Source organism: Puntigrus tetrazona, chromosome 10, assembly GCF_018831695.1.
Source record: "Puntigrus tetrazona isolate hp1 chromosome 10, ASM1883169v1, whole genome shotgun sequence".
In the NCBI taxonomy this organism is placed as follows: domain Eukaryota; kingdom Metazoa; phylum Chordata; class Actinopteri; order Cypriniformes; family Cyprinidae; genus Puntigrus; species Puntigrus tetrazona.
Window position 1 is genome coordinate 3,138,311 of NC_056708.1, and position 6,229 is coordinate 3,144,539.

The window sequence follows — 6,229 nt, forward strand, 5'->3', positions numbered from 1 at the left end:
TTCTCAACTTCAGTTTTTATGACACTAATAAAAATACTTTTTATGTGCAAAAAATCTAAAATATCAATTTACTCAACCCTTCTTTTCTGTAGATATACATAGAAGCCTCATCGCTCATTGGAACGTAGATGAGGCTGTCATGTTGGAACGGTGTATTAGACGTCATTCACCATACTTTATGTTCGCACAGAACCTTTGAGCCATTCTGTGCAGGATTGTGGCATCTTTCAAATATTTATTGATTCCTATGAGAATTACTTCAGACTACTACAATGTGTCCGACAGTCTCTAGTACTATATATATATATATATATATATATATATATATATATATATATATATATATATATATATATATATATATATATGTTCCTTTACCCGAGCTAAGTCTTACGCCATTATGGAGTATCACAACACACAACACAATTCATAAGCACTCTTTGACATATTTGGCGTAATCAGTATTAATTCATGTTTGGAGGAAAAGCACATGAATGAATTCAACCTGTGGTTGTTTACGCCTAGATTTGTATATGTTCGGGTAAGCTACTAACCAAAAACACACGCAGCTAAAATTGTTTATCTATACTAGGTATTGTTTGGTAAATGTACCTGAGACATTATGCGTTCTGCTAGTCGGGGCCTTTTCAACAATATATGCCACAAAACCATTTGTTTGTGACCTTTTTCTCCTTTAGACAAAAACTAATAGTGCTGTCTTTCCCTGTCGAAATTTGCATCCCTATGTTTTTCTCATGGATAATAAAAGGATGTACTTCAGTTTAAGAGCAGGCACGGAGGTCCGCCTTAGGTCCACTCGCTTCATTTCTGAGCTCTCCACTGATGCAGGCTGCAATCAACACAGCAGGGATCGTGGTGGAGGTTTTTCTATTCATAAATACCTTAATAACTAACACATTCTGCCCATTTACACAAAATAAAAGGTTGAATCCACTAACTCTCGTATTTTGATATGTATTTAGGTATTAGTGTATTAGTGTTTGGGAAGCTGTGTATTTTGTCACTAGAACTACATTATAAGCTCCTCATAATGTGAAGGTGTCAACTCTATAATGTCATATTTGTATCTTCTTATAAATAACTATCAACACTTTGATTTAAAAAAAATATATATATTGTACGCGATCTCTTCGTGACTTCTGTCATTTTAACAAGTAAAAGGCTTTTTAGCATAGAAAAAATAGTTCGGGTGTCTTTGCTGTGAAATATGTTTTTATTAAGTAAACATCGTGTTCGTGTGTGTTGCTATTTAAAAATGTATTTCGCTGACTATTATTCAAATTACTCTTTAAAAAGTAGATAACTAATAAACTGAAGTTATTAGCAAGTCATGTATTGTCTTTCTTCTGTTAAAGCGTGATATTTCGTCGCCGGTAGCCGTTGACGTCCACAGTGTGGAAAAAATCTATATGCAGTGGAAGTCAATGGGTGCCAGCAATTGTTCGGTTACAAACGTTCTTCAAAATATGTACTTTTATATTCAAAAGAAGGAAGACGTTCCTATAGTTACTGAACAAAACGAGGGAGAGGCAATACCTTTTAAAATATTTAACTATCAAAGCTGGTAAATGTACATCAAATGAAACTTACATTTACATTTATTAAATCGGCAGATGCTTTTAACCTAAGTGACTTACAAATGAGGATAAATGGCTTACGTATAAATTAGCTTTTGCTATTTTTAGAATATATCATCATTTCAGAGGTTATAATATCAGTAGGGTTTATCTGTGCAATCGCTTGATCAAACGACCCACAACATGTTTTCTATTATAGATTTTGACTTTTACTGACATCCTCCAGAGGAGTCTGTCCATAAATGAGAGGTTTGTGTCTGCGTTTAACCACTTTGTGAATTCACATTCACATTCTCCTCTCAATTTCCAGTTCAAAGTCTGAACTGAACAGACCTTTTCATGTCAAGAATCAGATGTCATTCCCAAAAAAAAAAAAGATAAGATAAATAAATAATATACCTTCAAACAGAACGAGGCTCGCAAGATGAATTAACCGAATCTGATCTCTGTGAAAATGGATGAAAGTCATACGAACCAGCTGGCCTTGAAGTGGGCTTAATAAATAATTAAATGTATATTAATCCGCTTTCATTCAAATCATTGCCGGGCCACTCTGAATAAGATTCGCTCAATCCACAGCGTCTGTTATTATAAGAAATATTAACATATTTTGCGTGCATTTCTGAAGAGACCTGAAAATGTCTCATCGGCTAGTCATTCTGTAAATGTTCTCATAAAAATAAAAAAAAAAGTGCAATCTAAAAAAGTACGGAAAGGAAAAAAAAGATGAACAGTTACAGAAAAGACCTTGGACAAAGTGAAAAGACACAGCAGGAAAAGGTTTTTTGACGCCGCAGGGAATGAAAAAATATCAACGGGAGAAACAGAAGGCTTCCGATGCACTAATAAAACAATCATTACATCACAGTGGCCTGCGCGGCACCTGTACCAGGTCTGGTTAATGTCATGAATCCAAATAATTATGACTTCTTTCAAATCCCATCTTCTGTAATGGACCTGATGAAATGACATTTAAAAACATGGACCGTTTTTTACCCGAGGCACCAAATTGCATGCTCTGTCTATATCAGCGTTATTATTTATGGGCATTTAAGGTGGCATAAGAGTAAATATTACATGCGCTATATCAGTCCGAAGTTTGGGCTCAGTATTTTTAGCGTAATATTTCATTTTTATTATATGTTCAGAAAACAATGCATTGAATCAATCAAAAGTAACGGTAAAGACCTTTGTTACATTGTTGTGCAAACCTTGACAAAGGTTTAAAAGAAAAAAATCCTTGCTTTTTGCTTTTTTTATTCTGTGGTGGAAACCGGAATCTATATATTACATCTATATTATATTTCTTCAAAGAAAAACCTGGGGATGCAATCTTAAGCATCAAATCATATATTAATATGATTTCTATGATAGTTAGAATGATAGTTATTTTAAATAGTTACAAATTGTTAAAAATCACAATATTACTGTTTCGGTGCATGTTTAATGGCAAAAATCGAGGTCCTTGAGGACTTTTAATGGTCATCTTTTCACTCATCTTCTTAATAAGAAACATTTGCATTAATATCTTAATCATGCAAGTATACTTATTAACTGTTAACTGTTTTGAATGTATTACTTTGCAAAGGAAAGATAATGCAACCAAAAAGATATATATATATGAGTCCAATTTATTTCTAATGTGTGCTTCCAAGAATGCCAAGTAGCCAATCTTAAACTTATGCCCAGACGGATACATCAACACCTGAACATTTTCTTGGCTAGGCTTTTATTACTTGTTGAACTATACTGGTATGTGTTTTCCTTTTTTCCCAGCTTAGATGAGATTTCCAGAACGGCACACAGCATTATAACCGTGATTTGTGGTATGACGTTTTTCCAATTTGGCAGAAGATGATACGAACAATCCTGATGGAATTTTCCTGTGTCCTCATCCCGGTCATCCATATTTTATTTGGTGATACTAAACATCAATGTCCAATATAATCAATGCTATACCGCTGTTGTTCTCATCTGGTTTTCTTCCAGGAAACAAGCAACAGAAACCCAAAACTGTTGACCATAAATTATTAAATACATGACTCAACTATTTCTGCACAAACGTTGAAATATTTGTGCTCATCCGCAAGAGGCACTACAAAGTGCTTGTGGATGCACAATGGTTGCAAAATTATAACGTATTCCTTTTTGGAAGTTAGAAAATACGCACCACAATAGCGTTCTGATGAGGGGGGTCAAAACCAGGACAGGATGTAGCTTATTATTTCTAAATTATGATGCTTTTTGAAGTAAGGATCTTCAAAATATTGTAAGCAGACCTCGGAGAACAGTACAAAATCAAAACAAAGTAGTTCACGACTCCTTTCATAATTGAAATGAACAATAAATCTGACTGAGATAAAAACTAAAATAATAAACCCAAATATATATGTGTGTGTGTGTGTGTGTGTGTGTGTGTGTGTGTGTGTGTGTGTGTGTGTGTGTGCTCTGAACTCATATAGATTTGATTACGTGCCAGAGTACGGCAAAAAAAATTGCCTAATTTTCATACAATTCATTGCCCAATATCATGACTATTCTCAAAATGATACTGCGATATTTGAAAACGGATACTTTCAGACATTATGCAGTTTCATGCATAGCTCACATGATTTCACTTTAAAACTCCAAGCCTTCATTTACTCACAATCGGCCCCACAGGTTAGACAACAAATCAGACAAAATCTGTTGCAGTTTAATGTAAAAACAGGTCACAATGGTATTTTCTCATGACCTACATTAAGCATCAGCGCAGCATTAGAAGTTGATGATGCAACCAGTCATGGCCGCTGCTCGGGTCCCCTCTTATAATTAAGTCTGATAGGAGGGGAATGAGAAGAAGAGATTTATTACAGCGGCTTGTCAATGAAGGGTCAAAGAGTCACCACCGAAAGCCCACCTCTCTCATGATGCAGGACTTTAATGCATTCTATATGGTAGATTTCATGCTGGGGTAATTTCCAGGATGTCATTCATTCATTCCATACTTGTTTTTGAATCAATACCAATTAGTGATTTATAGAAATCATACTGCTTTTAGTTACATTTCGTTGTCGTTTGTCTAAACGACAAGTCATTTGATTTAGACTAGAGCTTTGGAATTCCATTAACAAAAATGTCAAATAAAGGAGATGATCTGTGTCCATGAGGTTGGAAAAGCTTTTGATCACGACTGGATTATAGACCAGATGACTAGGAACTCATGCTTCTGACTGCCAGGAGTCTCCAAAGCCTCAGTCTGCATGACTAAAGACTGCCAAAGAAGGACGAACGCCAGTCCCCCGGTGCATTAAACTGCAAGCTGACCACTAACACAACACCTAGGTTCTTCAGCACGATTTTTATTATTACTATAACTATAAAAAATGTATTAATATATAACTGTAAAAGATGAATGATCTCGCTATTCAGTGTGGCTCTTGTTCTGAAGCAAAGCACTGTATAACAACCATTTAATCTTTATCTTATGATTCTTGAGAGATGAAAAACGTCCTTTTGATTCCATCAGAATTGAGGGCACAGGTACAGAAGACAAGAGATATCACTGCGGTGGAAAGGGCAGGTTTTTGAATTTCTTTTTTTTTTCTTCTATAAACTATCAACAAAATTGCAACTAAACTGGTTGCTTATCATTTTCATTTTCATGTATATATATATATATATATATATATATATATATATATATATATATATATATAATTTTTTGTGTGTGTGTGTGTGTTTTGTCATGTGAACAAAAACAAATAAAATAAAAAAAAATTGGCCAATTAACAATGTTTAAATAATAATTTTTTAAATAATTTTTAATATATATATATATATATTTTTTTTTTTTTTTTTTTTTAGCCATGAATGAAGAATTAGTTGCCATGAGTTCAAAATTAGTTCCTTAATTTTTCGACTTACAGATGTATGTTCAATGCAACATTTTTACATTTGATAAGTAAAAAAAACCAAAATTTAATTTGTGCATACACTACAAATTTAGATGCCTCGTTGTTTTTAAATCCTGTTTATTTCCTTCATTCCAACACTTGCTGAAACTGGAGTCTGTATTTCAGCCGGAGTTCTTAAATGTACTGAACGTGTATTCCTCAAGTCTTTGAAGCATATTTTAGCAAACTGAACGTGCAGGTAATGATGTCAAATTGCATGTTTTATTCTAAACTGAAGCATGTTCTAGAGGCCTTTGCATGGCTATAGAGTGGGATCAAGTAGGAAGGTCAAGTCATCCCAGGACAAACCTGGAGCTGCGTAGTCTCAGCAAAGGAATGATGTGTGAGATTTATGGCAGTGGTGATGAGGTTTTTCTTGTTCATCACTCACCGACAGCACTGTTCTGGTGTCACACCCCTCCTCTTATCCAACCTCTCCTGCTGTAAGTCAGGATTGCGTCAGTGATAGAACGACAGCACTGCTGATGATTCAAAGGGAGAGGCAGAGGTTAGGCTTCCTAGCCAATCAGAATTATTTTCAGCAAAATCGGTGTGTAACTTCTTTTGGCTGCTTCTGAAGATAAAGTGTTGTGGAAGCTATCAAAGGAAAATTGGAGATGCTACATATTTTGCCAGCATGAGCGTAAACAACATCTGCTTTCCTTGCCACATTGTTGCCTTTAGCTTGCTCGCTGG